This window comes from Gopherus evgoodei, chromosome 2 (genome assembly GCF_007399415.2).
Source record: "Gopherus evgoodei ecotype Sinaloan lineage chromosome 2, rGopEvg1_v1.p, whole genome shotgun sequence".
NCBI classification, from domain to species: domain Eukaryota; kingdom Metazoa; phylum Chordata; order Testudines; family Testudinidae; genus Gopherus; species Gopherus evgoodei.
This window is the reverse complement of record NC_044323.1, coordinates 155336296-155353069: the sequence shown is the minus strand read 5'-3', so window position 1 is coordinate 155353069 and position 16774 is coordinate 155336296.

Below are 16774 nucleotides of genomic sequence, written 5' to 3'. Positions count from 1 at the left end.
TATGCTGCAGAGCCAGGTCTTGAACCCAGATATCCTGAGTCTCCATCCAGTGCCTTTATTACAAAGCCACCCCTCCTCTTGTATTGAGTCCTATTGGCACAGCATATCCATCTCCGACATGCAGATTTTACATGATTGACCTGGAATGAACCTCTATCTAATCAGATCCAATTCTCACCCCCACAGTTTAAGGAAAGACTCACTTGTCCTCTTCTTATTTATAAGTGAATTTATTACAGCTATGCAACTATACTATTGCAGTCAGTTTTTCCTCCCTCCTCTCCTAATGATGACAAATTTCAGCACTGGCTTGGGAATGTCCAATAATTTTTTTGCTGCCCCCCACCCCCATTAACTTTCATTTAAATGGGAATTTAGTGCTGGTGTAAGGTGCTCAAATTTCAGCCCTGAAGATTGAAGCCTTCTCTTTAACCGCAGGGGAACGCACAATTCCTCTCCATACAATGCCCCCCCCTATTTTGTCCCCATCCCAAACCAAAGGGAGGACGTCTATCTATCTAAGGCTTTTCTATAGCTTCTTTCACCATGTTACCTATGCACTGAGTCTGCAAAGTGTATGGATAAGCAGGTATTTAATGCTTCATGTTTATTCAAAGCTACCAGAAAATGCGATGACTGCAGTGGTGAATTTTGTGAGATGGAGACAGGCCTCAGACCACCCATTAAAATCAGCAAAATACTGAGAGATGACAACACTATTCACTCACCCTGGCCTGGATTCTACCCAGAGGCAAAAAGCTACATTGCTGATCTCCTGCCTTGTACAGTTGTTCCCAGTTCATCAAAACCCTTATGGCACAGAACTGTAGTTTATGGCTTATATATGTGGTTCTAATACTAGTTTCAGTCAGCTTCTGGGACCAAAATATTCAAGCCAGTTCAGAAGTACAACTGTAAAAAGACAAGCACTGTGAAACCCCTCTGTAGTTGAGAAGGAACTGAGTACTGACTGATATGTTACAGAACTCGTGTCATGCAAGCATTACAGAAGTTTTGTCACTAACTTCCATCAGAGAGAACAATCAGAATCATGGGGGCTGTGGAAGAATGAATTTTAAATGACAGATGCCATCAAAGAAACCTACTAAACCATCCAAAAGGGATACACGTAACTCACAAAAATCTGCAGTGAGAGATCTCCTGTTACCCAGTTCACAGCAGAATCAGTAGACTCCTCAGCTTCATACATGCCAAAAAATAACTGGTTTTAAGATTTGAATTACTTTATCTTCAGCCTTTGCAGCCATGAGTCAAAGTCAAGTATACCATCTTCTGATTTATTAGAGTCAGTGCTAACCTCTTGGTGGGGAGAGTGAGAGGATGGATATTACACTCATGACAGGGGAGTTTTTTCCAACACTTAGCACCTCCTCCTTCAAAGCATTTTGCAAACACTAATTAATTAGAGCCTCACAACAGCTGTGTGAGGTGGCCAAGTAGTATTACTATTGCCATGTCTTGGAGGCAGAAAGTGCTTACGTAGTAGGTGACTTTCCCAAGGCCACATAAGGGGTAATTTTCAGAGTTATAATTAAAATTCAGGGGGTTCTAGCTTCTGGTCTAATAGCCAGAGCACTAGCATATGATCCTCCCTTCCTTGGAACCTTTTCAGTACTACTTGTGCTGAGGGATTGAAGAACATACCCATGATCAGATCCTGATCCCTCCCATCTCCCCTATGTGCGGAAGCCTTCTCCTGACCAGGGACCAAAACCTTCATAAATTACCTTAGGCCTGGTCTACACTATGCGTTTAAACCGAATTTAGCAACGTTAAACCGCATTAACCCTGCACCCGTCCACGCAACGAAGCCCTTTATATCAAAATAAAGGGCTCTTAAAACCGATTTCTGTACTCCTCCCTGACGAGAGGAGTAGCGCTGAAATTGGTATTGCCATTTCAAATTAGGGTTAGTGTGGCTGCAATTCGACGGTACTGGCCTCCGGGCGGTATCCCACAGTGCACCATTGTGACCTCTCTGGAAAGCAATCTGAACTCGGATGCACTGGCCAGGTAGACAGGAAAAGCCCCGCGAACTTTTGAATTTCATTTCCTGTTTGCCCAGCGTGGAGTGCTGATCAGTACAAGTGGCCATGCAGTCCCAAATCCAAAAAGAGGTCCAGCATGAACCGTACGGGAGATACTGGATCTGATCGCTGTATGGGGAGACAAATCTGTTCTATCAGAGCTCCGTTACAGAAGACAAAATGCCAAAGCATTTGAAAAAATCTCCCGGCTATGATAGACAGAGCCCACAGCACAGTGCTGCGTGACAAGTGTAACAGAAAGCCAAAGAATCAAATGGACGCTCATGGAGGGAGGGAGGGAGGGGGGATTGAGGATTCGAGCTATCCCACAGTTCCTGCAGTCTCCCAAAAGTATTTGCATTCTTGGCTCAGCTCCCAATGCCTGAAGGGTCAAAAACATTGTCACCAGTGGTTCAGGGAATATGTCGTCCATTTACCCTCCTCTCCTCCCTCAAAGAAAAGGGAAAAAAATCGTTTCTCGCCTCTTTTCAATGTCACCGTATGTCTACTGGATGCTGCTGGTAGACGGGGTGCTGCAGCACTAAACAGCAGCATCCTCTCCCCTCCCCTCCCCTCCCTGGTGGCAGACGGTATGGTACAATATGACTGATAGCCCGTCCTCATCATCATCCTGTGAGTGCTCCTGGCTGGCCTTATTGAGGTCGGCCAGGGGCGCCTGGGAAAAAATGGGAATGACTCCCAGTCATTCCCTTCTTTAAACTTTGTGTCCTGGAGATTCAGTCCTGGCAGATGGTGCAATAGGGCTGGTAACCATCCTCATCATAGCAGCGAGAGGCTGTGCTCCTCTCCCAACCCACCCTTTAATGAGTAATGGAGATGTCCTGCCTGGAATATCATAGCAGCTGGAGGCTGCCTCCTTCTCATTTTATCTCACTAAAAAGTCAGTGTTTCTTATTCCTGCATTCTTTATTACTTCATCACACTTATGGGGGGATAACTGCCATGGTAGCCCAGGAGGGGTGTGGGAGGAGGGAAGCAATGGGTGGGGTTGTTGCAGGGGCACCCCCTAGAATGGCATGCAGCTCATAATTTCTGCTGGATATCTGGGGCTCTGACCCGGAGCGACTGTGCTCTCTGGTTCTCTAGTAGACTTGCCCGATATTCTAGGCAGGACAGACTATTTTTAGACAAAACATAAAGAAGGGAATGACCTGGGAAGTCATTCCCATTTTTGTCCATGCGCCCCCCGGCCGACCTCAGCGAGGCCAGCCAGGAGCACCCATGACAGCAGCAGACGGTACAATATGACTGGTAACCGTCATCACCAATTTCCAAAGCAGCAGATGGTGCAATAGGGCTGGTAACCGTCTCTGCTACCTTGCAAAGGCAAATGAATGCTGCTGTGTAGCACTGCAGTACCGCGTCTGTCAGCAGCATCCAGTACACATACGGTGACAATGAAAAAAGGCTAAATGGGCTCCATGGTTACCATGCTATGGCGTCTGCCAGGGCAATGCAGAGAAAAAGGGCCCGAAATGATTGTCTGCCGTTGCTTTCACGGAAGGATTGAGTGATGACATTTACCCAGAATCACCCGCAACACTGTTTTTGCTCCATCATGCATTGTGATCTCAACCCAGAATTCCAATGGGCAGGGGAGACTGCGGGAACTATGGGATAGCTACCCACAGTGCAACGCTCTGGAAATCGATGCTAGCCTCGGTATGTGGACGCACACCACCGAATTAATGTGCTTAGTGTGGCCGCGTACACTCAACTTTATACAATCTGTTTTAAAACACCAGTTTCTGTAAAATTGGAATAATCCCGTAGTGTAGACATACCCTTAGTCTCCTACTTCCCTCCCAAAGTCCCTCATTAAGATCTTTCTGTTCTCAGAGTATATTTGCACATGGAGCTGGGGGTGTGATTCCCAGCTGAAGGGGATAAACTAGTTCTCATCAAGCTAGCATGCTAAAAATAGTGTGTAGTCATGGCAGTGCGAGCTGAGGGATGGGTTGGCCACCTGAGTGCTTACATAGGGTATTTGATAGGCATGTACAGGGGGCGGCTAGCCCATCCTGCCAGGTGTACTGCCATGGCTATGCTCTATTTTTAGCATGCTAGTTTGATGAGAGCTAGCGAGAGTATGTCTCCCGGAGCTGGGAATCAAACCCTCATCTCCAAGTGTAAACATACCCTTAGTGACCTCAAGTTCACCCCACATGTGCTCTGCTTACCTATGCTAAGAACCATCCCTGCACACTTCTCTCATTGGGCCCCTTCCCACAAGCCTACAACACAATGTCTTCCATCCCTACTGCCAGAAGCCTGCCACTGCTCTTCTAAGGAGCTCCTCTCCCAGCCAAAAGAGCTGGTATTTGTGAGTCAGCTCAGCTGGAGGCACATGTCCAGATGTTTTGGCAGTAGAGAGCTGTGGTGGATGAGGTCATCCGCCAGACAAGAGAGTCAATCTATCCTGTCTTCCTGCTGCTGGAAATCCTCTCCAGTGCCTGCATTAGTACCCTGTCTGACCCACCTCCAAACATCCGATTTCTAAATCTCCTCAGGTCTTCTTTCAGCTCTAACTCTGACACTGGAGCAGTCCTGTAACCTCTGTCCCTCTCTACCTGCAATGGCACTCATCCTTACCTGCCTCAGAGATGTCGTGGGGACATATTGGTAGATGTTTTGCAAAGTGATTTGAAGATGGAAAGGACTTTAGAATGCTCAAGCATTCTTGGTCTCTCAGTGGTGCATAAAGGCCCCAAAGTGGTAGGTGCTGTACAAACACATAGTAAGAAACAGTAACTGCCCTGAAGAGTGCATAGTGTAAATAGACAAGACGAACGAAGACTGTCACCCCTATTTTAGAGATGGGGAATTGAGGAACAGAGAAATTAAGTGACTTAAAATCACACAGGGAGTCTGTAAGCAGGTCTCTGTAGGAATTGAGGTCAGAGCTCCAGAGTCAGAGTCCAGTGCCTTATCCGCAAGACCATTCTCTCTCCCCCTGATTATTTATGCATTATCTTTGAAGCTGTAACATCACAGCTATTCTCCTTTATTTATTTAGCACTGGTGCTTCCCAATTACTAGTCCATCTGCGCTTTGGCATGTTCATTCATGTAGGTGCTGCAATCACCTTATGAACTCCTCTAGATTGGACGGTTCTGCCCTGACAGGCCCTGGTTTTCAGAAACAGCCAGTCTCAAGTAAGAATTCAGAGAACTAATTGTGGAGAGAGCAAAAGGGCGAAGGGCCACGTGCACAGTCACAAGCAATTCTCTGTCAAACAGTAAATGGCTGCTGCAAGTCACCACTCTATTACTCATAGCCCATTTATAGCCACTCACAAGGAACAGGCCTCACGCTGTTAAATTCACATTGTGATCCATGTGCTTCCCAACTCCAGGTCTGGGGTTTTGGTTCTGCCAGTTAGAAGGTGAAGTTCAGTCCCAGATCTGGGTTTGGAGCATGAATCTTCAGGGGATATTACTGAAACTATTGCAAAGCAATGGAGAATCAGGCCCTCTGACTAACACCCCCAACCTAGTATCCAAAGCACCGGGGTGTTTGGATCCAGGGATATACACAAAGATTGTGTGTAAAAGCATAGCCAATGGGATGCAGACACATCAATTCAAATTCCTCCTGCCCTGAGTTACTCCAAGGTTGAAGTTAGCCTGTTAAACTCTGGGAATGGAAACATTGCACCAATGCAACAATTTCCCAGCTCCTTCTCTAAATCAGAAGTTGGATGGTGTGTGAGAAATCCCTCTGCTCCTGGCTGGTAAAACCCATTGGTGCTAATTGCAGTTGAGCCCATGAGGAAGTGGCCATTTAAAATAAGCCCCCTTCCCTCTTCATAGCACTAAAAATCAGAATCAGAGATTTTGCTTCACTCCTGCAGCCACCATACATTCAAAGGAGGAAATTCCTACAGGCCTAATATCCAGCTGGCATTCTGATGCCAGTGAAAAGACCATTATTAGGCAGCTGGTGTGCTGTGGCTGCTTCTGTCATAATCACCCTGCAAAACATTATAGGGCCATCCACAAATAAACAGCAAGGAGATGAGAAGAGGCAGGATAAAAGAGAGAAAGCAAGTATGCAGCAAATTGGAATAGATAGGGACATTGGAATTGCCACATGGACTGTCTGGTCCAAATCTGTCTGGTTAGTGTAGCCACCTATCACCTCTCATGTTATACTTAAGTTGTACATCCTTTTTGCTAGAGGTCTGTACAGCACCTTGGGGGCTTGCGGAACAAAATACAGATACAAAATACAAATAATTAATAATTATTGATGGGCTCTTAAAGCAACTAAGTCAGAGGTTCAGCATTCCAAAGGGACATTGAGGAGGGCCTGGAGAGAATTGGGGATTGCCCGATTCTCCTGTGAATCTAAAGCATAAGTTATTTCAAGCCACATTTTGAAGTGCATCTATTTCATTTTTACCTGGCATACACAGCTGTGTTTTCTATTCCTCACAAGTGTCTCCTTTCATTGGTTATATTCTTCCCCATCCCTTTCAGTAAGAAGCAATAAACTCACTTAAAGTGACAAAGGTGCCAGAGTTAGTCTGCAGAGAGGCTCACCGAAGACTGACAAATGTTCTCAGCCTTCACCTATTTTGTCCAGCGTATCACATGAATTTGCACCATCACTTGCCCAGCGCCCTAGATGGATAGCAGGTATCTCCCAAAAGAAATGCTCTTCTGAAATATTTCTGACAGTGCACAGCAACACAGAATCATAGGAATGATGGAAAAGACCTGTTAGAGCAGGTCACCTGATCCATTCCTCTGTAAGTACAAGATTGCTGTCGAAAGCATGCTTTTCAGCCATTTCTGTCCAGTTGAATTTTAAAATGTTCCATGTCATTGGACTCCAGCTACTTTCCTTAGGAGACTATTCCAGGTCTCAACTCTGGGACATCTTCCTGGTATTCAGCCTAGCTCCTTAGTTTATTTTCCTCTCATGATTCCTATCTTGTTTTCACTCCACCCTACCCTGCAAGTTATGTTACCTGGTATTTACCATCCTCAGAGACTTAGGATTGGTCTACCCTGGAACCTGAATGACATAACTTTTGTCATTCAGAGGTGTGAAACACCCCCTCCCCCCAATGAGAAAAGTTTTGCAGATGAAAAACCCTGGTGCGAACAGGGCTTTGTCGGCAGGAGAGCTTTCCTGCTGACAAAGATACCACAGCTTGTTGGGGGAGGATATTTTTGTCAGCTCTCTTCTGCTGACAAACAGCGGCTATGTTGCATGCCTTTGGGGGAAACTTTAGAATATTGTAAATTGCAATGAGTCGTGCTAGATATGCCATGTAAGGTATCTGTAATAATGTTATAATTTGCCAAGTATGATAATCTTGTTTATATGTTTGTATTAAGTTTGTATTATAAGTTATAGATATGTATGTATGTATGTATGTTCAAATTTGTGCTATGTTTCTGAGTGACAACCCCAGACAGTTTGGTATCAGCACTGCCTAGCCTGCTCGATGGCTCATCAAGGAACATCAACTGAACAATTAACCCATTGAAAGGGTCAAGGTCTACACCTTATGACTCAGCAAGGCGTGCATGCCCATGTTCTGGCCAGCTTGTGTTTAAGACAAAGGCAGCACAAGCCATATGGCAAAAGACTATAAAAGGCAGCTGCATCTTCTCCATTTTGTCTTCAGTCCTGCTTCTTACCTCTGGAGTAACTTTTCCACAAACAAAGCTCTGAACAAAGGACTGAATGACCCATCCAAGCTGTGGATGTGTTCCAAAGGGACTTTCAAGCCAGCAAACTCACCAGGACTGCTAGGAACCTGATGGACTTTGACGTCTTTGTAGGTATGAGACTGTTTTACCATTTAACATCTCTCTTCTTGTTCTTTCTTTTTCCTATATAAAAAACCTTTAGTTTAAGACACTAAAGGATTGGCTGGCAGCGTGATATTTTGGGTAAGCTCCAAACCTATAGTGCCCTGGTAATGTGGCTAACCCTTTGGGGTCAGAAGAACATTTTGTATATGTGAGCAGAGTTTTTTAAATAACTTCTCACTGTACTGGAGCTGTGTGCTGACTGGGAGCCAGAGAACTGGAATGCAATAAAGGGGGCTGCATGATTTCGTTTTTGCTTCTTCATAACCAGTGTGGGGGATCAGAAGCACAGTTTGTAACTGGTTGGGGAGTTTAACTTCACTGTTACCCACTGGTCTTAAGAGTATCTGCTCCCACTTTTCCAGCCTGCCCTGACCTTGGTATTTCCATTGAGGGCTGCCCCAGGGATCCCAGATCACAGTATCGTTCCATTCCCCCCTCCCTTCCCCAATGAAATGTAATCAAAATCAACATGTTGAAAGCAAAATGTTTCGCTTTCAAACAACAAGCATTTTCTGACAGAAAAATATATTAGAAATTATCGGACTAGCTACACTTAGCACTTCCTGGAAGAGATGTAAATTCCTTTGAAAATTCATTGAAAAACTTTTATACGTAGACAACTAAATAACTAAAAAAAGTTTAAATTTTTTTATTATTTTTACCCGCAACCTTCTCAATGGCATGAACCACTCTGGTCGTGATCCTGAGAAGCATGTGCTTAACTTTAAGCGCCCCTTCTATTCATGCGTTTAAGTGTTTGTCTGGGTCAAAGCCAGAGTACTCAGCACCGACTGTGAAAATAAGTCATGTCTGAAAACATGTTAGCTACAAATATTTTAACACGACTCAGTACCTCGTAGTGTAGTCACAGTTGAACAGCTTTAAAAATATCTCAGTTGATTCTGGTTCATGCTAGGCCTGCTATGTTTTTAAAGGTGTAAAACTCTGTCTACATTAGGTGCAAAGTCATACTTAAAATTGTTTTAACTAACACATTCTCAAATATGGCCTATTTTCCTAATCTAGACATCATCCTGAAAGTTCTGAAAGAGAAAAAATTTCTCTCATCCCTAATGATTATAATTTCTCTGAACCAAGTTCTTCATCAGGAACATTGTAAGTCTGATGCATCGTACCAGTCAAGTGATTTCTTTCAATTTGTATCCAAGAAAGACAAAATTTTTATTCAGAGGCAAAGATGCATGAGGTGACTGCATCTGAAAGAACCACTAAAACAGGATATTGTCAATCATGACACAGCTCCTTAATATGGTTTGGGCAGTACAGATTAATCTTCCTCTAGATGATGTTCCACAACTGTCTTAAAGGCTTTTAATCTTTTGAAGCAAGAGTGATGCCTATGTGCTCAATATTATTGGGTTTTAACAAAGTTCAAGAGCGTTTTTCTTTCGGTAGGGAGATGTCCCTAACTTTCTGCTGGATTTGTGATTAAGGTACCTACCCACTTCGGATGGATGTGAATCATCTCTCAGTTCATTTGGCACATCTCCTGCTGCATTGCAAAGGATGATAGCAGCTTGGTTGAATGCACAGGGTGCTATCCTGAGAATCAGAAGACCTAGCCACATTTTGCGCTCTGCCTCTGAACTTCTGTGTCAACCTTGGGCATGCCCCTTCAGCTCTCTGGACCTCTGTTTCCCCTCTCACTTAAGTACCTGTTTAGACTGTAAACTCTTCATGGGAGGGACTTCCTCTCTCTGAGTCTCTAGAAATATAGCTACACTACATTCTAAACCCAAGTCTGTGGGACCCAGGCTTGCAAACTGAAAGATCCCAATCCATACTTGATGTACACACTACATTGTAAACCAGGGCTTACAATTGCTGGACTCAGGTCTCACAGCTGTGCTAACGCATCCGCACTGCATTACACAGACCTTCTGACTCAGGTCTGCGGCTTGAGCTGTGTCCACACTGCAAAATGATAGAACTTGGATCTGAGTCACAGTGGGACTTGGGTTCTGACCCATCCCTTAGCAGAGTCCTTAGCGCTTGCTGACCCGAGTCAGACTGATTTGCATGTGGATGGAAGCAAGGCTTAGGCTCAAACTTGAGTCAGAGCGTGGGCTTAATATGCAGTGTAGACACACCCTATGTTGCCTAGCACAGTTGGGACCCCAACTGAGTCCTCTAGGTGTTATCCTAAGAGAAATAACAGCCTGGTACACCTGCAACATTTGCTGCATGTGACCAGAGAATGCCAATCTCTGCTGTATCCTGTGTATAAAGACAAGTGTAATCCAGTGGATTGGGCATAAGGCTAGAATTCAGGAAGTTCTATCCCACTTCTATCACTACCTTATTGTTTAACCATAGAACAATCACTTTGCCTTTCAGTGCCTACATTCCCTTTCTCACCCTTTGTATGCCATGCCTATTTAGATTGTAAGCTCTCTGGGACTCAGGCCATCCCTCATAAAGTGTTTGCACGGCATCTGGCAGAGTGGGATGCCAATCTTATTTGGAATCTCTAGGTGCTGCTGTCACACAAAAAATAATAGTAATGGAGGCCAATGCTTTGCCTTTCATTTCTCCCGACAGACCATCCCCATCACTACTGCTCCTAGAGAATTTCAGCCACAGCAAAACCTGCCCCACATTTTAACCAATACTACCACCTAGCTCTTGTACAGCATTCTTGACCCATGGACTTCAAAGTGCTCAACCAAAGGGGGGCAGTATCATTAGCTCCATTTTATTGATGGAGGCATTCACTGCACCTGGGATGTGCGACTGCAGTACATCTCATCCCTGAACTAGCTTGATCGAGAAGGGTAAAATAACTTGTCAAAGGTCACCCAGCAGTGGGACCAGGAATAGAACCCAAGTCCCAGGCTCTATCCACTAGAGAACACTGCTTCTCTATGACTTCTCTACATAAGGCACAAGATAGTATAGAATTTGATCCAATATTCTTTGCAAGTTAAAAGTTTTGCTCAAACGACATCTCTTCCAAGGAAACCAGAATCCCCTTGCATACTGACAAATGACAGAGTGTTCGCTCTCTCTCTCTCAAAAAAAAATTCTGATCCACGTCAGAAAACCCATGGTATTCTGTTTTAAATCTCTCTCTTTGACAGACAGTGGATTAAACAGAAAATGAGTTACATCTACCAGAACCATATAAATGTGAGTTCCGTACTGCAAGGTAGCATGACAAATAGCTGCTGATATAGAAGAATAAAAAAAAACCACATCTGAGATCAGTGCAGGCATCACTGCTTGTAACTGCCATGAAAATCATCTTAAAACCATTGGATAAGAATTTGAAGTGCATGGCTTCACTGACATAAAAACCGTGAAACTCTCAGAAAGGAAAAGAACAACAATAAAAAATGGTGAACATATGATGCATAGAAAATAGTCCCTGGTTCTAGCCATTCTGCTCAAGTGACTAAGGAAGGGAGGGGCTGATTTGGGTGGTTCTGATCTGGAAATAACCAGGAAACATGTTAAACCTCAGAAGAGTGGCTGATCTGCATTTGTGTGAGGATATTTCTAAAGGGCAGCCCGGGGTTCATTAAAATAGTTCAGACCTATGCACCATATTCATACTAAATTATTCAGAGGGAGAGACGGAATTATTTTGTCTCCCGTTGCAAAAGTGATTCAGTGTAAGAATCCAGTAGCGACACTGAGCTCATATACAGTAATTTTCACCCAGATATTTCAAAATACTTTAGAAAAGTATTTAAACAACATTATCCCCATTTTACAGGTGAAGTAACTAAGGTACAAAGCAGTGAAAAGTCTGGCCCAACATCACCCAGAAGGCCAGCAGCAGTCATAGGAACAGAACCTAGGTCTCCAGAGTACCAGTCAGTAGCCCACCTATGAGGTCTCAATGAATGTTTGTGCACCCCACCATTCAGTGTGTGATACAGTTCCCTCTTTGCCTGGTCTACAGAGGACACGAGTCTGTTACAATGCCCGCTAGGGAGCCTTGATTCTTTAGTTCATGAGTTTAGCTCTGGAGGTCCCTGGTCTGTTGGCCAAAATGGCAGCTGTCACACTTGTTTCTCAATCAATATATTTATATCAGAGGGGTAGCCATGTTAGTCTGGATCTGTAAAAGCAGCAAAGAATCCTGTGGCACCTTATAGACTAACAGACGTTTTGGAGCATGAGCTTTCGTGGGTGAATACCCACTTTATCAGATGCATGTAGTGGAAATGTCTAGGAGCAGGTATATATATGCAGGCAAGCTAGAGATAATGAGATAGGTTCAATCAGGGAGGATGAGGCCCTGTTCTAGCAGTTGAGGTGTGAAAACCAAGGGAGGAGAAACTGGTTTTGTAATTGTCAAGCCATTCACAGTCTTTGTTTAATCCTGAGCTGATGGTGTCAAATTTGCAGATGAACTGAAGCTCAGCAGTTTCTCTTTGAAGTCTGGTCCTGAAGTTTTTTTGCTGCAGGATGGCCACCTTAAGGTCTGCTATAGTGTGGCCAGGGAGGTTGAAGTGTTCTCCTACAGGTTTTTGTATATTGCCATTCCTAATATCTGATTTGTGTCCGTTTCTCCTTTTCCGTAGCGACTGTCCAGTTTGGCCGATGTACATAGCAGAGGGGCATTGCTGGCATATGATGGCGTATATTACATTGGTGGATGTGCAGGTGAATGAACCGGTGATGGTGTGGCTGATCTGGTTAGGTCCTGTGATGGTGTCGCTGGTGTAGATATGTGGGCAGAGTTGGCATCGAGGTTTGTTGTATGGATTGGTTCCTGAGCTAGAATTATTATGGTGCGGTGTGCAGTTACTGGTGAAAATATGTTTCATGTTGGCAGGTTGCCTATGGGCGAGGACTGGCCTGCCACCCAAGGCCTGTGAAAGTGTGGGATCATTGTCCAGGATGGGTTGTAGATCCCTGATGATGCATTGGAGGAGTTTTAGCTGGGGACTGTATGTGATGGCCAGTGGAGTCCTGTTGGTTTCTTTCTTGGGTTTGTCTTGCAGTAGGAGGCTTCTGGGTACACGGCTGGCTCTGTTGATCTGTTTCCTTATTTCCTCATGCGGGTATTGTAGTTTTGAGAATGCTTGGTGGAGATTTTGTAGGAGTTGGTCTCTGTCTGAGGGATTAGAGCAGATGCGGTTGTACCTCAGTGCTTGGCTGTAGACAATGGATCATGTGATGTGATATAATAATATATTTATAGGATTTTAAACCATTTTCTCTCACCCTCTTAAATGAGGGAAGGTCTTGTAATAAAGACCAGGGAGCGGGACTCAGAATTTGACTTGCTGTTTGATGTCATGAACGTACCATCAGAATCAGATTTTCAGAGACACTGAGTACCCCACAGCTCCCACTGAAAACAATGAGAGTTGTCAGTGCTCTGCCCCTCTTTGGGGCTTTCAATCCCACCTCTCTAACTACTACTTTCTCCATGTGCAATGGCTGGGCCTCATCCTCTTTTAACCCCCTCTACTGAAGCATCCCTCACATCTTCCTCCTCTTATTACATGTTCTTTCTTCTGCAATGTCTTAGGGGTAGCTCAGCATTGCTATTATTTCTCTGATGATGCTAGCCAACCCATTTCCTCTCGAGTCAGGGAATCAAACTTCTGAAACAATTTTAATTTCCTATTTTCAAGTTGAAGACTGACTTGAATGGTTCACAGGTCTCGTGCTAGCCCTGTGCCTGGGGGATGAACTGCACCCTTACTAAAGAATAAAGCGTCACAAGTCATCATCTAAGACTCTGGCAGTTATTTTTCTTAAGTGACTTTTTATAAGAAGCTTCTGAGCATTTTATTTATCAGAATACTAAAACTAACCCCACAAGAGCAATGGTATTTATTCACAAAGCAAAATCCTCCAGTGATTTATACTGCAATAGCATCTTTTGGGCCCAACTGAAATCAGGACCCTAGGGAGAGTCAGTTCCTGCCTTCAAGAGTGTAAACAGACAAGCTGGACAAAGATTGGTTGGGAAACAGAGGCACAGAAAAGTGAGCAATTTGCCCAAGATTACACACAGGCCAGTGGCTGAGCTGGTAATAAAATGCAGGTCTCCCAAGGTCCAATCCAGTGCCCTAGCCTTTCGGCCAAGATTTTCAAAAGCAGCTAGTGATTCTGGGTGCTCAACTCAAGACACTTAAAAGGGGCCTGATTTTTTAGAAAGAATTGTGCATGATCCTTCTGAAAATCAGGTCCCTTTCAGGCATCTGAAATTGGGCACCCCCCTTCCTCCAAATCACTAGTCACTTAATGAAAAGCCTTCTCTTTAAACTTAACTTACACATTGTCTGTGAGGAACAGACAACATAGGAAGTATAGAAAAGCCTATAGTTTTAAGGGTTTGCTGTTTGTTTTAAAAAGGCAGGTTTCTGGTGCAGAATACAACATGGCATACTGTCCAGCAGCACAATGCGTTTTATCACTGTATCGCACCACTGGAAAAATCTTCCTTTTCTTGTTCCATGTCATCTTCCTCCTCTTAATCTTATCTGACAGGTGCTAGCTGAATGCAGGAACAGAACAGCAGCGCTTTCACCATTTGGAAGATCCATCACAAACACTGTCAGTCTTCCAATGGTGTGACTTTTCACACCTTGTTTGCAGTCACTCCAGGCCTTATCCTGACAGGTGCTGGGCGTGTTCCATTCCCATTGACCTCCTGCCTTGTCCTCAGAGGCGGGGGGCGCTCAGCACTTCACAGGCAGTGCTGATAGGGTGACCAGATGTCTCGATTTTATAGGGACAATCCTGATTTTGGGGTCTTTTTCTCATATAGGTTCCTATTACCCCTCACCCTGTCCCAATTTTTCATACTTGCTGTCTGATCACCCTGAGTGCTGAACACTTTTGCAGGATCAGCCCATAGAGTCACACAGCTGAAGTCTGTCTCTCTTCACTTGGACATATCTAATACATAGAACTTCAGTAAAATTGTCAGTCTGTGTGCGCTTTTATATCACACACACAGACCATCTGTGCTGAGTAATGCTGTCTGCAGTGCAGGTACGGATACTGCTTCCTACCTGAGATGATTTGAGCTCTTCCAAACGGAGTTACCTGCCTGTGAAAATTCAACTGCTTCTCTGCCTCCCTCTTCACAGCACTATTGTGATCCTTATTTTACAGGTGGGTAAACTGAGGCAGAGAAAAGTTAATTTTTTTTTCAAGAAATGCTGAGCACCCAGTGCCTGAAGCCAATGGAAGCTAAAAATGTTTAGAACCTCTGAAAATTAGACCATGAGTAATTAGGCAAGAAGTAAGTTAGAGTTAGAACCAGGAATAGAAACCAGGAGTTCTGGCTTACAGTTCCCAAAGGTAACCACCATCTCCCACGTACACACAACAACAGTTCACTGTCTTCCTCATTATTAATGAAACTCAAAGCCAAAAATCACTCCGTCATTTGAAGTTATCCATAGTACAAAGATGGTGGTAACCCAGTCACACGCTTCAGGGCATGTACTGCACTGCACAGCAGTCTAGTGCATTACAGAGTCTACTTTCCACTGAATAATTAGCTATTGTCAATGGCAAAGGCAGGAGACAGGTCTTAGGGACACATTTGGATCCACTATTACAAACCCTCTGTTCCTCATTCTTCTCTGTTGTTGCACTCTCTCTTCCTCCCTCTCCATTGGAAGTGGATAGAAATCCCAGGGCTGCTTGGGCTGGAGCTAATAATGCAACTGGAGCTGGTCCATCCCCACTGTAACAGTTCATCAGATGCTAATCCAATCACTGTGTGTTAGTAAACTCTCTCTCTCTCTCTCTCTCTCTCTCTCTCTCACACACACACACACACACACACACACAAAGCTGAGAATTTTGTTTTGCAGCGTGGTCACTCTCACTCCAGTTCAGCTAGTTCGACTAAGAGTCCTAGCTTGAGAAAACTATTTGGCTCACTAGGAACAGGTCATAAGCCACCACGTTCTACAGTCTCTTGGCGAAAAGCAAGCTGGTCTGCATCTCAGAAGGCACAGTCCCCTCCCCAAGCTCCTTGGTACAGTAGGCAGCTTGAGGGCATGAATAGCTCCATGGGCCAGGGCAAAGGTAGGGGCAGACCCATGACCTGAGAAAGGAGCAGGCCTGGACCTGCTTGAGCACAGGCGCTGCTAGGGTTAGGTCCTCACACAGATAATGGAGGAACTTTGCCAACACCAGGAATTGGATGAGAGACCTCCAAAACGAAAAGCCTGGGCCCCTGCAGCTTCAGATAAAGAACAAGGATCTATAAGGGGACGCTGTAACAGGCTCATATCATTTGTGCAGGAGGTACAGAGGACAGACACTCCACATGCCCCTGACCTGTAGGTTTCTCAAGTAAGCAGACAGGTGCCTAGGCTGCATTGGTACTTTCCCTTTCAGATGCTTTTGCACTAACCCAAAGTGGAATTCACCCCTCTGCAGAAGAGGCCAATACTAAGGCCTATGAACCATTTCAATCCCACATCAACCCTCAAGCTGGGAGCTGAGTGGGCCTTAAATTGTACATAGGTCTTGTGTTGGCCCTCTAAACAGGGGTGAACTTCACACCAGAAGGGATAGGTTGAAAGTCGGAGACTAAACACTTCTAAAAACCTATCTTTTGGGTTCACACACCTCTTCTGAGGCCCCGTCCCTCAAAGTATTTAGGTGCCATTGGAATTCAGGTCCTTAAATACCTTTGAGGATCTGGGCCTGGGTTCATGATTTCACTTTGCCCCCTCTACAAGGAGAGTTTACTTTGAAAATAAAATGGAATGGTTTCCCCAAGAGCTGAGGACCCATAGAACTCCAGCTGAAGTGGGAGATGCAGATGCTGATCATCTCTGAAAAATCAGTCCCACCTTGATTATTTTTCGTGAAAGGGAAGCCTGTGCTATGCGGTTGACTTGGAAGGAGCAAGCTGTG